Below are 19,061 nucleotides of genomic sequence, written 5' to 3'. Positions count from 1 at the left end.
CCTTTCATAATAAGTTTTGGTAATCCATCACCAGTCAGCACTTAGATGTAACTTCTAAATACCCTTAACCAGAACCATAAAGGCCTACATGAGGTCCCAGGCATCTGCCTCCTCCTGAATCTATACTAGGACAGACTCTTGAGTTCCCCACACTTGGAATCGTGGTGCCTTCCAAGTTCACTCTATAGCAGAGCTAATCAGTGGAGATTTGCCAGAATGACACTTTGGAGGGAAACAAATGGCCTTCTTGATGGACAGAGAGGAAAACTTGTCATGAGGGGGAAGACACTTAAGGGGACTTTAGGAATCAGGCTGGTGGTTTGTTCCTCCAGCATTTGATTTTTGTATTGTCAAGGAGTAGTCAGTAAAGTTTTATTGCATGCACTGATGAATGTCTATCATCAGCCCTTGCATTCATAACAATGCACCAGTTTTAGTCATGCACCATTTGTTTGTTTTTTTTATACCTGGCAATGGCTTGCTGAGGGAACACTTATTTATATTCCTAATATGGAATCTGCCATGGAGAAGAGAGGAATGTTTATAGCAGTAGAGTTCAGGCTAGTTCTAATACCAGGCCACACTACTGATACTTCATGTAAACTAGACCTGAATTCAGATCCATTCCCCACACCCCACACCCCAAAGCAAGGTTAATAGACCACTAAGGCATTTTGGGTGTTACTAGATTTGACTAAGTAACAAAACAGCAAATAGGGTTTCAAGAGCCCAAAAGGATTTTTGGCCCCAAGAGATAAAGCAAGATGTGACCCTCTCCTAGTGAATTTGTTAGTAACAAACCCAGAGGCAAGTCTGGGGGGGTGGGCAGAGGCGACTGGGAGACTGGAAGAGGGAGGGTTTTACTTTATCCAGAATGCAGAGCATTAGATAAACTATTAGTGCAATATTCAACTCAATTCTACACACATTCAGAGACTAAGGTGGAATCTTGAGACTTTTGTTGGAAATGACTCTGAAGTGTGGTAGAGATGGGGGTCCAGTAGGTACTTGGAAATGAAGGTGATTATGGGGTAGTGGATAAAAAGCTGATCTTGAAGATCAGTCTTGTGACCTGGGGCAAATCACTTAACTGTTCAATGATTCAGCAACTCTAAATTACAGAGAAGATATTGACCTGCATTGGTAGGGGGAATTTCCTCACCTGGGAGTTCCCTATATGGATGAAATCACAGGGCCAGTCCCTATCTATCAATAAAAATATTTTGAGTATGTATTTATTAAGGGTCTACTATATACATGGACCTGAGAATACGTTTATAGTTATCTACTCTTGCTGCCTCTTCCTTTTTTCATATTTCATTTCTTCTTGTTTCTGCCACTTACTATGCCTGTGACCTTGGACAAGTCACTTAATCTCTCTAGGTTTTAATTTTTCCATTTATTAAAAAAAGGAGGGGAGTAGACTAGTTAACCTTTAATCTTTGAGACCTTGTAATTCTAAATCTAAGATCCTTTGATGTTGTAGTCCCATCATCCTAGCATACACAGTATATACAGCATACACACACGCGCACAAACACACACAACTTAAGTAAAGCCCTTTACATACTTTAAAGGCTATTATATGGACATCAGCTACTTTGCTCATTTAAAAATAATATTATAGTATCATATAATAATAGCAATGATAGCTAATATTTATGTAGCACCTACTATGTGTCAGGCACTGTGCTAAGTGCTTTATAATTATTACGTCAATTGATCCTCACATCAACCCTGGGGAGTAGGCCTATTGTTTATCACAATTTTACAGATGAGGAAACTGAGGCAAAAAGGTTAAGTGACTTGCCCAGAGTCACACAACTAGAATATCTCATTGGAATTGAATCATACTGAAACCTAGATATCTCCAGGGCTTCAGCAGCATAAGAAATGATAGGAAACCTGTTCCCATATAGTTTTTTCCTTTTTCAGGTTCAAATTTAGTTATTATAGTAGGCATATTAAATTAAAGGCCATTATTGCAGGCTTTAATAGGTCTCTAGCACTTTTTGTGCTTGTCATAAGGGAAAACAAGTTTGGTTGCAGTAACCCTTTGACCTACACTGCCCAGAAAAAGGTTGGGATGGAATCTCTGGATTCTCTACAGGATTCCAGAGGAGGTGGGGGAGGAGAGCTGCCTTTTCAAATCAACACCATAGGCCTCTGGGGTTTTCAGATAGCTTTGCTTTCAGAAACATTCTAAGGAATAAAACTTCAAGGACAGTAAAATCTACTTTGGCTCGCTTTTGTTCCTATGTTGAATGTAAGGGGGGATCCCCCCCCAAAAAAACCCCAAAACAAAACTTTACCACACAAGCTTTAGATGGGTTTAAGAGACCAAATTGGCTATTGTTGGGTGAAGTAATCAGAGCTTAGGGGGAGCTTAGTAGAGGGCCTGAGTGAATTTTGAAGATTGGGATCCAGGGGAGTGGGGTGGGGGTGGGGGATGGGAAAAGGGGTGGAGGGAGATTCTAATCACCACCACCCCCCTTTGTAATGGAAAGTCACTTCTAGTAGTTCTGTGTCCCAAGTATTTGCTTTTAATGCCTCCCCATCCTGAGATAAGCTAACTGACCTCAAAATCCAACCCTTTTTGGTAAAAATAATTGTTTAAAAAGACATGTTGCTACAGGCTACCTTTAGCCCACCTGATGAAGTCTCCTGCACCCTACTACCTTCCCACCAGAGTCACAGACTTTTAACGTCCAGAATTAGTCTATCACCTTTGCCCCTCATATCCTGAAGGGTAGGCCTGAAATTTTTATTCCCTCCCTTTCAAAAATGCTGGTCTTTATACACTTCTCAGCTGAGCCCTACCCTTTTACAAATTAGCAAAGCAAAACACAAACTCTAATTAAAAATAAATTTGACCTTGAAGTTCATTCTGTAGGTGCTCTTTTTACTAAGGAGATGGGCACCAGCCCTCAATGAAGCCTTCGTGCCTTAGGATTTGTGTCCTTCAATTCAATGAGCATTTATTAAGTGCCTTCTGTTTGCCTGGCACGGTTAGGTGCTGGGTATACTTGACTGCAAGTAGGCCATTTTGACTGTAATGTAGCTAGTATTTAAATAGCGCTAGACCTATGATTTGCCGATGATGATGATCAACTAGGGAAGATAAACAGCAGGATCCAAACCCATGTTTTTCCTAACCCCAAATTCAGGCCCTCATTCCACTAGCCAAGGGTGTACTGGAGTCAATTCTACTGGCTTTAGAAGAGCTGAATGTTAAATTTTTAGCACGAACATTTACACTCTGGAAATCAGCAAATGCTTAAAATCCGGGCTTGTCTCATTGTTTTCCTGATTGTCTAATAGATTTTAGAAAGTGATGGAGAGAATATTTACAATGTAGATTTCAATGTACAATGTAGATTTTTTTCATATGGAATTTATTTTATCTGTTTTTAACACTTATTTCTTTAAATTTGACTTCCAAATTATTTCCCTTCCCCCCCTGCAGTCCTTGAGAAGGCCAGCGATATGATACCCGTTATATATGTGACGTCACACAAAATATTTCCATATTAGCTGTCAGCCCCCAAAAGGCAAGAAAATTAAAGAAAGTGAAAAAAAATATATGCCTCAATCTGCACACAGAGTTCATCAGTTCCCTCTCTGGAGGTGGAAAATATCCTTCATCATGAATCTTTGGAATTGTCTTGGATCATTATATGCAATGAAGATCAAACTTTGATGTGTGCCCTGAACATTGTTTTGGAAAGTTTGGTTGTTAATTTACTAGCATATAACCTTTCTAGCCTTGATAATAACTTTTATACACCTTGTATGCACAAGTGATGATAATGTTCTCCATTTCCCTTTGGGTTGCCTGTAATCTTAATTCTTCCGAAATCATGACATACCATACCTTGATTATCAGCCACATGGCTTCATTGCAATTCTGATCAACAAGTGTTTCTTTACATGAGGGAGGGGGTCCCATTCCTTACCTCAATCTAATTTAATCAGTACAAGTTAATGTTAAAGTTTTAATGCACATCTCCATCCTGATACCTTTATCAGGTGCTAAAGCCTCTTTGAGTGAGAGGATCAATCAATCAATGACTCATTGGGGCCAGAATATAGTCACAAAGTGCCATCTAGCTATTAAGGATTTTTTTCTGTAACTTCAACACAATTTGTGAATAATTTCTTAAGTAAATCCAAAAGATTATAGGGATTTTGTCACTGAATAAAGATATATATATACATGAATCATCTTTTCATTGGTTAGGATAATCAATCTTATCCCTTGTATAAAAATAGTAAGTCAGGTTCAGAGTTCTACAATACAGTGGCAAAGGAAATTGAGTTCATCGGGATTTGGCCCTTTGGGAGTTAAGGAGGCAGACCCTTGCACCTACACCAGAGGGCAGGAAGGTAGGGGAAAGGATTGCTGTTCTTGTTCAGTTGTTTCAATCATGTCTGATTCTTCTTGATCCCATTTGGGTTTTCTTGGCAAAGACACTGGAATGGTTTACCGTTTCCTTCTCCAGTTCATTTACAGATGAGGAGACAGAGGCAAACAGGGTTAAGTGACTTGCCCAGGCTCACATTGCTAGTAAGTGTCTGAGGCCAGATTTGAACTCAGGAAGATGAGTCTTCCTGACTCCAGGTCCAGGGCTCTATCCATTGCATCATCCAGCTGCCACAGAAGATTTTTATCTCCTCCTTTTCCACTCCCCCTATTGACCATGCTGAGAGACTGGACCAATAGGAGACTGAAAGCATACTACATAATAAGAACAACAAAGCATTTTATACACACACACACACACATATGTATATATGACATAAACATATATGTATGTGGATAGAGGGATAGATATATACAATACACATGTGTATATATGACAGATATACATACCTACACATACAACATACATACATGTATGTATATGTGTATGTGTGTAGACAGAGACAGGTAGATATAGATATACACATATGTATATATGAAACATATATGTATGTGGATAGATATATACATATATGACATATATACATACCTATGCATACAACATATATACATGTATGTATATGTGTATATGTGTAGACAGAGACAGAGATAGATAGATAGATATACACACACCTACTTCAGAGATATTGTGAGTTCAGTGCCAGATCAGCACAATAAAGTGAAGATTGCAATGAGCATTACAAGCACTCTAGATATGTTTAAGTCAATTCCACTTGCCTGTTTGGTATCTTGAACTAAAATTAGATAAAGAGATGAAATGAGCCATCCAGTTGGTCAGAGGCTATTGGAGGCAGATAGGAAAAAAAGGGAGCATGGCAATTGGGATGGAGATGATCCTACTGTTCCCTTCAACACTTTGTTTACCTGTGATAACTTTCATAGCCAGGTAGCACGCTTAGCAACATCCAATATGGGCAGAAAATGTGGGGAGATGAGCTAAGGAGTGTTTCAACTCAGGAGCCAGTAGACATAATGTCAGAATTCATATCAGTGCTTGAACTGGATCTGAAAGCACAGTTAGCAGAGGTACTACAACAAAGTTGGTGAATCTGTAACTGCATATATGTCATAATTATCCACAATGGATATTCGCAAGTGGATCTTCCACCATTTTAGCTGTATTCACACCTCTTGGGGAGAAGGATGAGGTGGTTTGGGTTTATTGTTGTTTGAGTTTAAAACTTTTGGTCATATGAAAAGGTAAATCAAAATTAATGCTAATTCTAATTAGCAGATATAAGGGGGATACTTTGCCCCATTTATGATTCAGCAAAGTTGAATATTGGAAGTGCAAAAGACAGAGACATTGAAATATAAAGGTGAGGGGCGGCCAGGTAGCACAGTGAGTAAGAGCACCAGCCCCAGAGTCAGGATGACCTGGGATTGAATCAGGTCTTAGATACTTACCACCACACCCAGAAATAACTGGCTGTGTAACCTTGAGCAAGTTACTTGTAATGTAATGCCAAAAGAAAGGCAACTTCCCAAGGTTCAAAATACCAGCATAGGTGCTCTCTATTTTATTCAGTGACAAACCAAGAACAGAGAAGATCAAAACATGACATCATTCCAAATACAGCATTTACTAAGTGTGATTAAATAATCTCCAAGTACTACCCCACCCCAGGACCTTCCAATCATTCAATCAATTACAAAGTCCCTGTTCTAAATACTTCTCCACCCCTAGGCTATACCTTCATTTGGTCCACCACAAAACCCCTCTTCTCAAATGGAGATTAGTTTCCAAACATAGGTAAAGTACCTTCATTTGTCAATCACAGAGCACAATAAGGTCAAAAGTTCCCCACCCCTGGATCACAATTGAATCTACCCCAGAGTTACATCAAGTTTAAACACAGCACTTAATACCCAAATGGAGGTCTTTTCTTCATCTTGACACGAGGCAAGTTCTCAGCAATCTTAGTTCCTGGGGAGACAAGGCTTAGCAAGGCCATAAGATACATTGCCAGTCCCTTCATGAATTTATCCTCTGTCTGTAGAACAGTCCTAGAACCCCTGAACACATTAGCAAAGCCCTCTCCCAGGATTTCTGTAAACATACAACAAGAAAATCCTTCTTCAGGGCTTCTGAACCAACAGAAAGGCTCCCAGACCCCTGCAACAACAGCACTGTCCCTCACCAGTGGACAGTATTCACTCTGTCTGCAGGACAGTCTCCAGACCCCTGCAACAACAGCACTGTCCCTCACCAGTGGACAGTATTCACTCTCTGTCTGCAGGACAGTCTCAGGGCTTCTTAACCAAATGCCAGGTTCCAGGACTTCTTCAACAAAAGGACTGTCTTTCACCAGTGGACAAATCTGGCAAAATAACATCAAAACAGACAGACAAAGTACCAGCAAAACAGCCATGTCTCCTCAGTCCTTGGCAGCTCAGGGGGCAGGTCTCAAAAGTCCAGGGCAATTCAAAGCGGCCACCAGCAATTCTCTTAGTCTCTCTCTCTCCACGAGGTGCTGCTTCCAAAAAGATCTTCCGCCTCTCTCTAGTGTCTCTCCAAATCTACCTCACCAGCTCCTCCCAGTTCAGGACTTTCTTTTCACATCAACAAGCCCATCCCACAGGTGGGATTAACAAACTCTGGGTTTTAACACAATCAATTTGAAAACCAAGCCAATACAGGGGAATCTTTAATTGCCATTACTATCACATTACTTAACCCCGATTGCTTTAAAAAAAAAAAAAGAAATATAAAGGTGAAGTCCTTTTAGATGCAAACATTCATGCAAGAAAAGATCTAAGGTTTTCATAACCCAACTGTATATGAACTTGCCCAGGGACACAGACTATTTTAATACATTTCCCCCACCTATACATTTGAATAAGAACTAAAAAAGAGTCTTGGAAGTATAACTTAACTGGTCATCCTATGTAAAGGCAGGACCTCCAAAAGGAAGAGCAAGCCTAGATAAATAGCAAAACAACTCATCCATCATAGATACTACAGACTTTATGAAGATCTTCTAAAAAAAGAAAGAAAATCAAAGCCGTACAGTTTTGGAGTTGTAAATTGCCTTGACCACATGTATTTCCTACACAAATGCCTCACTACTATGATATGCTATGAACATATCCACTTTCCTCAAAATATGAGGTCCTTTTGTGTATTTGTGACTGTGCCACAGATTTTTTTTGGGGGGGGGGAGTTTGAATCAGAGATGGCTTGTTACTACAATTCTTTCTATGTCATTTGGGTAAATGCCTTCTCTAAATAACTGAGTGTATTGCATATGTTTGTTAAAGGGAAGCATACCAGTGGGGGCTCATGAGACAGAGGTTAGATGGATAACCACCCATAGGATTACCTTTAGAATTCTAAGCATAGTAGTAGTTGCCTTTCTGGATATAACCAGTGCAAGAGTGAACCAATGGGTATGATCGAGAAATATCTTACAAATATACATATCCAGGCTCCATATCCCTTTCCTGAATTCTAGTCCTTCATTACCAACTGCTTGCTGGATATTTCCACCTGCATCTTCCTTAGGCTTCTCAAACCCATTATCTTTCCCTCAGAATTCACCCTTCTTCCTAACTTCCTTATTTCTGTTGAATATGCCACTATTTTCCAGGTACTCAGTCACAACCTCAGTATTACCATTTTCACTATCACTTGCCTGACACATTCAATAAGTTGCCAAGTCTTTTAAATTCTATATACATAACATTTCTCACATCTCTCCTTCTTTCTTCTCACAGAGTCACTATCTTAGTTTAAACCATTATCATGTCATCTAAAATACCAGAATTGCCTTTTATTAGGTCTCCCTGTTTCCAGGCTATTCTATTTTCTTTTTCTATTAACCGATTTTCCTATTGAATCTGTCTTCCACCAGTGCCAAATTTATATTTCTGAAATCCAAGCCTGATGGTACTCTTCTCCTCAAGAAGTTTCAATCACACTCTCTTCTGTCTAAAATATATCTATGTCTATAAAAACTTTATTTGGCCTTTAAAACCTCTCAAAATCTAGCTTTATTCTATTTTTCTAGATTGACTTCACATTGCTCTCCTCCTTCCCCAAGATATGTAGTCTTCATTCCAGACAAATTGGTCCACTTGCTGTTTCCTAAACCTGTCTTGCCTCTGTCTTTCAATGAGTTATATCCCATACCTAGAATGCTTTCCCTTACTTCCCTGAGAGATGGACATAGATGTAGGTGCAGATGACATAGTTAGTCATTCAGTCAACCAGCATTTATTAAGGACCCATAAGGTTCCAAATATTGTGCTAATCACTGGGGATAAAAAAAAAAAAAAGAGCAAAAAAAATAGTCCTTTTTCTTTTTTTTCTTTTTTTTTAATTGGAGGGCAATTGGGATTAAGTGACTTGCCCAAGGTCACACGACTAGTTTTTGTGTTGAGTGTCTGAGGCCAGATTTGAACTCAGGTCCTCCTGACTCCAGGGCCGAATAGTCCTTTTTCTCAAGGAGTTTACAATTTAGTGTGGATATAGATGATATAGATGTAGATGATGTAGGTGTGGGTGTAGATGAAGATTTAGGTATAGGTGTAGATATAAATGTAGGTGTAAGTGTAGATGTAGATGTGGGAGTAGATGTAGATGCATCTACAGGTTAGAGTAGATGTAGAACAGGATGACATCAGAGCCTGGTGGTGACCCGAGGGAGTAGAGTTCAAGAGTGGCTGACTCCCAGTCAGCATACACCTGGGAGTTACTGGCAGCTTTGGAGGACCAGGCAGCTAGTTATACACTCCCACAGTGCCACCTACTGGTTACATTTGTCCAATCACTTAATACCTCAATAAATGTAATGACCTACTTAATGAACACATTCTCCTTTTGTTACTAGTAGTTTTTTTTTTTAAGACCTGAAAATACTAAAATTGCTGATCTCACCTTTAGAACGGACCTCAGGGAACACTCAGTCTAACGCACACCTGAACAGCAATTCTCTCTGAAACATGGTAGACAGCCGATCATCCAGCATGCATTGGAGAGTTACAGGAGACTCGTGTTAAGACAGCTCATTCCACTTTGGAACATCTTCAATTTCTTCAACATCTTCAAATCAGGAAGATTTCCTTCCATTGAACTGAAATATGGCCCCTTCTAACTTCTAGCTCTGTTCTCTGGGGCCAAGAAGAAAATGTTTATGATGGGACTTCCATCCAAGTCTGGGGTGTTTCGTGTACTCCTGGTATATGGAAGGAGATGTGATTTTAGATTGGCAGAAAGAGAAGGGCGAGCATGATGCTGTCTGCATACCTCAGTAAGGGATTGGCTGAGCTGGAGCAGGACTTCTTCAGGGAGAGATAGGTGAGCAGAGGAGGTAGATAAAGGACTTTGTAAACTGCAGACATTTAGGAGAAGTCAGATCTTCAAAGCGCCCTCAATTTCCATCTTGCCTCTCTAGAGATTTTGGAGAGACAATTTTTCCTTGGGTGAGATTGATAACTTTCTTTTCTTTGAGTTTATATCCAGTTCCCAAAAGGAGGGTCCATTCACTCTTTTGTATTTTCTTGTATATTCTAATCTGTATAACTTCAATTTCTGTTTGTTATTTGCTTGACAAATAGGTTTACTCCCTACATGTTATTTTTGATGGTCTTTTGTATAAGTAGTTTTTGGTAGAAAGAGCTAATCTAGTGAGTAAGCTAAGGCCTACCTTTCCCCTTAAGAGCAATCAGGAAAGTGACTTTACTTCCAACCCCCAAACATCTTCTTCTTCTTCTTTTTTTTGCTTTTTCTTTTTGGAGGGCAATTGGGATTAAGTGACTTGCCCAAGGTCACACTGCTAGATTTTGTGTTAAGTGTCTGAGGCCAGATTTGAACTCAGGTTCTCCTGACTCTAGGGCTGGTGCTCTATTTACTGTGCCATCTAGCTGCCCCTCAAACATATTATTCTTAAACCAGGAATATTTGAGAGGGCAAATCGGTGTATTTCTTGCCCAATAGTTTTCTTGGAGATGGGTGGGGAAAAACGAAAATACTTACCAATGTCCTTTCACCTTTCCTCAAGGCAGAAATTTTGATTTCCTTTAGAGAGGGGAGGGTCAGATCCAGACCCATATCTATACCACCTACAAACTTCATTTATACATTTATATGTATCTTACAAGAACACATACTTATCTCATAAGTCTATTCCTTTTGCCACCTATGACAATCTTTCAAACAATGGAAAGTGGCCTCTCTTTTCCAGGTTAAAACCTCTACTTGCTTCAACTAGTCCTTGAATGACATTGACTCCAATCCCTTTGTTTGCTCCATGGTAGCCTTCCTATAGATGTGCTTCAGTTTATCTATGTCCTTTCTATACTGAAATTCTAAAGTTGAACTTAGTACTTCTGAGGTCTTTCGGTCAGTCCTGCCCCATGGTGATCTGTCTGCAGATCACACTCTTTCCCTTTTCCCCTTTCCCCAGCCCTTTCCCACACTGCTACTCAGTGCATCGGGGATTTTGCTGATACTGTCTACAGGACGTAAGGAGAAATCTAACTATGGCAGGGAGTTCTGCTTTCAAGGTTGGAGATACTAGGACTAATGGTCAAAGCACAGCTCTCTGTCAGGACCAATGGACAAGTTAATTCACTCTGCTCTACCACGGGCTTGCCAAGGTTGGTCACAAATCAGAGGTCGCAATCTTGCAAGGCAATAGACAATCAGGACCAGGGCACAAACTGACCTTCCTCAGTTCTAGTTCATGCTGGATTGAAATGCTTGCATGTGGGGCGGCCAGGTAGCACAGCGAGTAAGAGCACCGGCTCCAGTGTTGAGAACACCTGGAGATCGAATCCCGGGCTCAGACACTTAGCACCCACCCAGAAACACCTGGCCGTGTAACCTTGAGCAAGTTACCTAACCCTGCTTGCTTAGGGGCGGCCAGGTGGCTCAGCGAGTAAGAGCACCGGCTCCAGTGTCGGGATGACCTGGATCAAATCCCAGGCTCAGACACTCAGCACCACACCCAGAAATAACTGGCCATGTCACCTTGAGCAAGTCACTTAACCCCGATTGCTTAAAAAAAAAAAAAAAAGAAATGCTTGCATGTACATGAAGATGGCAAGAGAGCGGCTGCATTTGGAGCGGGGTCAGTCTAGATATATGGTGAATGAAGAAAATTTGCCTTGAGTTCATACTCATTTTGTAGGTTCAGGGTCCCTGTGAGCACCAAACTCAAAACATTTCTTAGTGAAATTTTGGTTGTCTTTTATTACTTTGTCTTTCCATCAGCTCTATCTCTATATCCCTAATCGGTTATTTTGAATGTAGTAGCAAAGTCTCCTTTGAAAAAAAAAATTTTAAGGGGCAGCTAGGTGGCAAGGTGAGTAGAACACTGGCCCTGGAATCAAGAGGACCTGAGTTCAAATTTGACCTCACACTCTTGACTCTTACTAGCTGTGTGACCTTGGGCAAGTCACTTAACCCCAATTGCTTTGCCTTCCTTCCTCAAAAAAAAAAAAAAAAAGGTAAGTCCAAAGGGAAATGAAGCAGGACTCTACACTAAATTTCTGGACCTTGTTTGTGAAGAAGAATAAAAATGGAGGAAAAATTTCCTGTGGTTTTAGAAAAAGATATAAAACCTACAAAAGTTGATTTTTGTTTATAGAAAATCTTACACTTCTGGAATATGCTGCTCTTTTAACTCATTTAACCTAAATGAGCACTATACTTATCATTCCTATTTTCTATATTCCCTCCCTCCCCAAACATCAATCTTAGACTGATTATTACAGAAATGAATTAAAATTATCCCAGACAGGCCAGTGAACAAACAATGTAATATACTGGTATAAAGTATAAGATTTCTGGAATTCTCCATTGATGTGGACAATGCATTTTGTTTTTATGTGCACCCAGGGAACTACATTGTTTTAAAGGAAAATATTTATTAAATACTCAGTTAAAAAGACATTTTTATTCATCAAACTGTGAAACTAGCATTTAACTAAACTTCAGCATACTTTAAAACAACAAAAATAATATAATTAAAGTCAAATGCAAGACCACTTTCGGGGGAGATACTGGGATGTGCTCAGGAATATCTGACATGACCTGTATGTGCTATTAAGGTCCTTTCAATCTTTATTAAAGTTCTGCTGTAGGAAGGTATGCTGGTACTAGATCAAGAGTGAGGATCAATTGATAAATTTTCAGTGTAAGCATTTACACCTCAGAAATTGGCAAAGTCTAAAATCCGGGTTTGATTTATTGTTTTATTAATAATCTAGACTTAAGGAAGTGAAAAAAATATTCATTATACAGATTAAACTGAAAAGCACATTGTACATATTTTCTTGCAACCCCCATGGCCAATTGTTTTTTTATTCGTTTTGGGTTTTTTGGGGGGAGGCAAGCAGGGTTATATAATTTACCCAGGATCACATAGCTGGTAAGTGTCTGAGGCCAGATTTGAATTCAGGTCCCCCTGACTCCAAGGAGAGTGCTTTATCCATTGTGCCACCTAGCTGTCCCTATAGGCTTCTTTTTAAAATAATAAACACATTAAAATCAAATGGAAACTACACTTCATCTGCTTCAGGCCACGAGTTTCACATTTGACACCTCTGCCTTACTGTATCACTTTTCAGTAGTCAAGTTTTCATTCTTCTCCTGAGCAAAATACACCTGAATTACAAGGCCTCCAGGGAATGCAAACATCCAGATCAATTACTTCAGTGAATGAGATTACTGAAAACTGGACTAGTGTGCAGAGCTCCTCCAGTATGAGGGGTAGCAAAGTGATTCAGGAGAAGATGTCAAGACTGGCTCCTTTGGGAATAGCACCAGAGTCATGCAGTTGAAAGGACATATAGTCTTTTGCTATAACTGCAGACAAAATATGGGGGTAAGAGGGAAAGGGTGAGTGTATGGGAGTACATGATCTGGAGTTGGTTTTCCAGAAAATAAAGACACCCTGGACTGTCACTGGGAAATTGACACAGTACAAAATGAGCCCACAGTTCATCCCAGCAACTCAACCTCTACCCCATTTACCTTTCCTGAGTCTACTCCTCTTTGTGTTGTGGGACATGGCCCACTAAAAAGTTTTGTTTTGTTTTTTAATCTAATTACCTTTCTTGGGAAATTCTTTTGCTTGTTGATTATTACTATCTGTCATATATATATACTTTTTTCTTTTTTTGGAGGGGGGAAGGCAAGGCAATTGGGGTTAAGTGACTTGCCCAAGGTCACATAGCTAGTTAAGTGTCAAGTGTCTAAGGCCGGATTTGAACTCAGGTCCTCCCTACTTCAGGGCCAGTGCTCTGTTCCCTGCACCACCTAGCCGCCCCCATATGTACTTTTTAAATGGGCAAAAATGATGGTGCACCTTACTGATTATAATGAAACCGGCAGATTTCTTGAGTTTGGAGTTCTAAGCCACAGTGGGCTGAGTCAATCCAAGTCTCTGTACTAATTCTGGCATCAATTTGGTGAGCCCCCGAGAGGTAGGGAAGAGAGAAAGGGCACCAGGTTGTCCGGGTAAAGCTCTGAGTCAAGAATTGGGTCCGTGAGTAGCTTCTGTATTTCCAGCCTGGGTGAGATAGGGAGATCTAGACTTCAAAAAAAAATTCACTATTGATACTCTTTTAAAATATATTATCTCTTTCCTATGTCTCCTATTCCTCCTTTCACCACTAGTAGAAGTCTCTCTCTCTCTCTCTCTCTCTCTCTCTCTCTCTCTCTCTGTCTCTCTCTCTGTCTCTCTCTCTGTTGCTCTGTCTCTCTCTCTCAGAAGCCTTCCCAGGTTTCTCTAAAGAATTTTTTTTTAATTCTTTTTTTAATCTCTTAAAATTTATTTTTAAAATTAACAAGTTTTAATTTTCTCTCCTTCCCACCTCCCTCTTCCATTAAAAAAAAAAAAAGAAAACCAAAACCGTTGCAACAAATATGCATTGTCAGTCAAAACATATTCCACATTGGCCATGTCCAAAATGTGTCTCATTCTGCACATTGAATCTATTATCCCTCTGCCAGGAGGTACACATGCTTCATCATTAGTCTTCTGGAATTGTGGTTGATCATTTCATTTATCAGAGTACTTAGGATTTTTAAAAGTCCTTTGTCATTATAACGATGTTTTTGTAGAAATTTTTCTACTTCTGCTTGTTTCATTCTGCATCAGTTCCTAAGAAGCTTCCTAAGTTTCTCAGAATTTTTCATATTCCTTGTTTCTTGCAGCACAATGATATTTAATTGCATGCATGTGTCACACTTTTCAGTTACTTCCTAATACATAGGGACCCACTTTTCTTTTGGGTTCTTTTTTATTTACTGTGGTCCCTTGGGAAGTTCACTTAATTTCTTTGAGCCTCAGAATCCTTTTAAGTGAAATGAAGGGGTTATGAGGTCCTCTGCAGCTCGAGACTTGTAATCCAAAGAGATGGCTTACGCTTTGGAGGTGAAAATAAAAGGAAAGATTCCTAGAGAACGTGGAACCTGACCTAGTTTTTGGAGGAAGGAAAGAGCTCCAAGGGAGAAGATAAGTGATGGGATAGGATGGAGTGAGGGCAGTCCATGTGAAGGGACCATGAGTGAAGGCAGTGAGAATGAAGGAGAAGAGGGGACAAAAAGAAAACCAATATGCTGGAATATAAATCACTACCCATCTACGGACCGTTCTAAGGCAGGCTGACATAGTGAAAAGAGCACTGGTTGGAGTCATGAGTCTAGTATGGAAAGGTAACTGAGATAATCTAGTTCAGCCCCTCATTTACAGGCATGAAACTGAGGCCCAAGTGAGGTGAAGTGATTTACCCAAAGTTATACCTCTAGCGAATATCAGGGGCAGGATTTGACCTAACCAGCCTCTACTTGGGAACCAGGATTTTTCTCCACTCTACCACTCTGCCTCAAGTCAGAGCATCTGCAATTCGGCTTTTTGAACCTTGTGTTGACTCTACCACTTTTTATCTGTGTGTTTTCCAGGTTTCTGCTTCCTCTTACAGGTAATATGTAGAAGGCTGGACTAGAGGATTTCTAAGGTCCCTTCCTGATCTAAATCCTAAGATCATTAATAGAAGGAGAATAGCAATAATCGATAAGGCTGAAAAGATACACATTTATAACGCCAGAACTTGAAATGCAATTGAAGACTAATAGGATTCAAACACACAAATCAAGTTTCTGCTTCTGCAATTTAAGCATTCATATTCTCAGGACCGAGAACATGTCTTTGAATTCTTTCTCCATCAACTACCAAGTAAAAGGGCCAACCCAAAAGTATAGCCTGTAGCCTAACCTTAGAATGTTCTCAAATAATGCAGTTAGCAACCTGGCCACTGGATGTTACTGTTGTTCCAAACATACCTTTTATCTGTGAATGATATCTTGAATTTTAAAAGTAGTACTTTATCAGTCTGTAAGAGGATTGCTTTTTCCAGGACTTAATTACTTAATTCTTTAATTACTTAGGTAATTAGAGAAAACCACAGTCTAGTGTTTCTAGGGAAAGTCCCCATCCAACAATTGGAAACCAGCTCAGAAAGAAATCAGCTACCTAGATCAGCTTTGATTAATGAACACAGCTAAGATAATTTTCCTTTAAAGGATACAAAAGTGAAGTATTAATTAGAAGTAATAATTAATTATTATTAATAATAATCTAGACTAATTGATTAATTAGTCTAGATGAAATAGAAAGTGTCTTACTATAGTAAAAGCATAATTTAAACCAACATGTTTATGTAAATAGTCATAAGAATCTGAATATTTCTTCTCTGTAAGAGGCTAAAGGGTCCCAGGAGCATTAGTAGGGAAATTGAGTCAGTAGGACACTGAAAGTGAGAACTAATGAGTTGTAAACTGGAGCCAGAAAGAAGTTACAAGAGAGGTCTTGGTTTGCATACTTAGGCCTGCTTTCTTTCTGGCCTTTTGTGGATTTCACCTTGGGGAGGGATTTGCAGATTGGACACTGGATCCAAATCTTTCCATGAAGCCAGTGTAACATTTTTTCCCATTTGGGTGCTAGTTCTGGGGCTGGAGAAATGAGAGATAGGGATAGATAGATAGATAAAGCATTTATAAGGTACTTATTATGTGCAAGGCACTGTAGTAAGAAACCAATATAGCTCCTATTCTCAAGGAGCTTGCATTCTAATAGGGGAAAACAAAATATAAAAAGGAACTAGAAAGTAGAGGGAAAGGGAACAGAGTACTGCTAGGGACAAGACAGGTGGTGGTAAGGAACACAGGAAAAGAATACTGAACTAAAAATCAGTCAAAACCTCTGAACCTCAGTTTTTTCATCCATAAAATGAATGAATTGAACTAAGTCCTGATTTCACTCCAAAAGATTTTCTATTTGAATCCATTCCCAATGGATTATCTGAGCTTCCACAATCTCTTTCCCTAAATCTATGGGGAGGGAATGCTGAAATTCCATTCCAGATTCTAATTTTCTTGGTAATAATAATTTTTGATAATATAATTTTTTATAATTTACATAATAAAATTTATAATTTATAGTAATATAGTTTTTAATAGTAATACTATTTTATAATATAACACACTGTTATGGAGCCTTAAGGTTTACATTGTACTTTCTGCATTACAATCATGTATGGTGGGTATTATAAGAATTTTCCCTCATTTTATAAAGTGAGACTGAGAAGTTAGGTGCACTATGGTGGCATAGATAGTAAGAATCAAAGTTTCATGATTTTAAGTCCAGTTCTCTTTAAAAAAAATTTTTTTTATTATTATCTTTCATTTTTATCTCTCTAATCCCCAATAAGATCCCTCATCCTTCCTCCACTGAACCAGACATCCCTTGATTTGAGAAATATCAAGGAAAGAAGAAAACTAATTGTGCAAATTGTATATGCAAACAATACATCAAGCAAATCTGACAATCTAAGTACATTCCTTCACCTCTGAGAAGAAGGGAAAGAGATTCATATTCTCATCACTTTTTCCGGGCTTAGCTTAGTCATTACAAAAGTGAAGAATTAATTAGCTTTACATAGAGTTCAGATTTGTTTTTTTCCTTTCTATTTGTATTGTTACCATAACTGTGTATACTGTTTTCCTTGGTTCTGATTTCACTCAGCATCATCTTATGTCAATCTTCCCATTCTTCTTTAAGTCCTTCACATTCATTATTTCCTACAGTGTAGTAATATTCCATTATGTTTATGTACCCCAATTTGTTTCACCGTTCTCCAATAACTGCACATTTACTTTGTTTCTAGTTCTTTGCTCCCACAAAAAGTGCTCCTCTTAATATTGAGTGAATTTTGTGGGTCCATTATCTTGGATTTCAAGTTCAGTGTTATTTTATTTATTTATTTTTTGGGGGAGGGGAGAAGGCAAGGCAATTGGAGTTAAGTGACTTGCCCAAGGTCATACAGCTAGTAAGTGTATCAAGTATCTGAGGTCAGATTTGAACTCAGGTCCTCCTGACTCCAGGGTGGGTGCTCTATTCACTGTGTCACCTAGCTGTCCCTCAGTGTTCTTTTAATAAGATAGTAAATTTTGTTTTTACAAAGCAGACAAACACACAAAGCATATTCCTTGGCACCAGTCAAGCAAAAGAACTCTAGAGAGTGATTGGGACAGATACTTCTCAAAGCTATTTTGTTCAGAGGAAGGAAGGTTCTGTTCTTTAAGGAGGATGTGCCAAAACTTTCCATGGTATTTAAGTGGAGTTTTGTTGTTGCCTAAGGCTGTCTTTATTTGGGCAGTTTTAGGAAGTGTATATTGTTCATTTACATCTGCTTTCTTCACTCTCCAGTGCTTTCCACTGAACCATGCTGACTGCTCTACAGTTTACAAAGTGCTTTTCTCATAACAAGTATTTCACTTTGTACCCTCTTTAGCTCTGCTCAATAAATGTTATCTGCTGTAGAGTTTCCTCTAGTATCCCCCTCCCAACTTCCACTGTACTAGCAGGGTTAGGTTCTCCAGAGAACAGTGACTATTGCTTCCTTCAGGGTTCTAGAAATAACTGTAAGAGTCTGAAATTTCTATTACTTTTGCTTATAAGCCCCCATTGAGTTATGTTCCAATATATTGATCAACTTGTTGACATAAATTATCTTTCATAAAAGGGTATTTATGGAGTAGATATGACAAGAACAGTAGTTTTAAAATTCACACACACACACACACACACACACAGGGCCATACTATCTAGGTCATAAGGTTCCTGTAGAGAGTAGAGTGAAACTTAAAATACAAAGGTAAGGTAAGCACACATTGTAAGGAAGACAAGGGGGGTACTTTGGAACTCTTGGACCTGGGAATCCTTTTCTCCTACAGAGTCCCCACTAAGCTCACTTCTGAGTAAGGCTTTGTCAATACATGATCCACTCTCCTCAGTCAGCTGTGATCAATGCAGAGGAGGGTATTTCTGATCACAGGTCAATCATTGCTAGGCTAGGTCAAGCAGATCACTCAGTTGCTATACTGACTTCTCACTAGACTAGGTTGTGGCTGCTTCCAGTTCTTTCTTTCTTTCTTTCTTTCTTTCTTTCTTTCTTTCTTTCTTTCTTTCTTTCTTTCTTTCTTTCTTTCTTTCTTTCTTTCTTTCTTTCTTTCTTTCTTTCTTTCTTCCTTCCTTCCTTCCTTCCTTCCTTCCTTCCTTCCTTCCTT

At 39.2% G+C, this 19,061-nt stretch overlaps 1 pseudogene; it reads left to right on the top strand.

Annotated features, from left to right (window-relative positions):
* The first annotated feature begins 9,713 nt into the window (after positions 1 to 9,713).
* The window catches only part of LOC138170293 (chromosome-associated kinesin KIF4A-like), a 65,405-nt pseudogene continuing 56,057 nt past the window's right edge, over positions 9,714 to 19,061 (top strand).

Source organism: Petaurus breviceps, unplaced genomic scaffold (genome assembly GCF_028583685.1).
Source record: "Petaurus breviceps papuanus isolate PSGF00001 unplaced genomic scaffold, PetGlider_PUasm1.0 38, whole genome shotgun sequence".
Classification (NCBI taxonomy): domain Eukaryota; kingdom Metazoa; phylum Chordata; class Mammalia; order Diprotodontia; family Petauridae; genus Petaurus; species Petaurus breviceps.
This window is presented reverse-complemented; position numbering and strand designations above follow the sequence as displayed.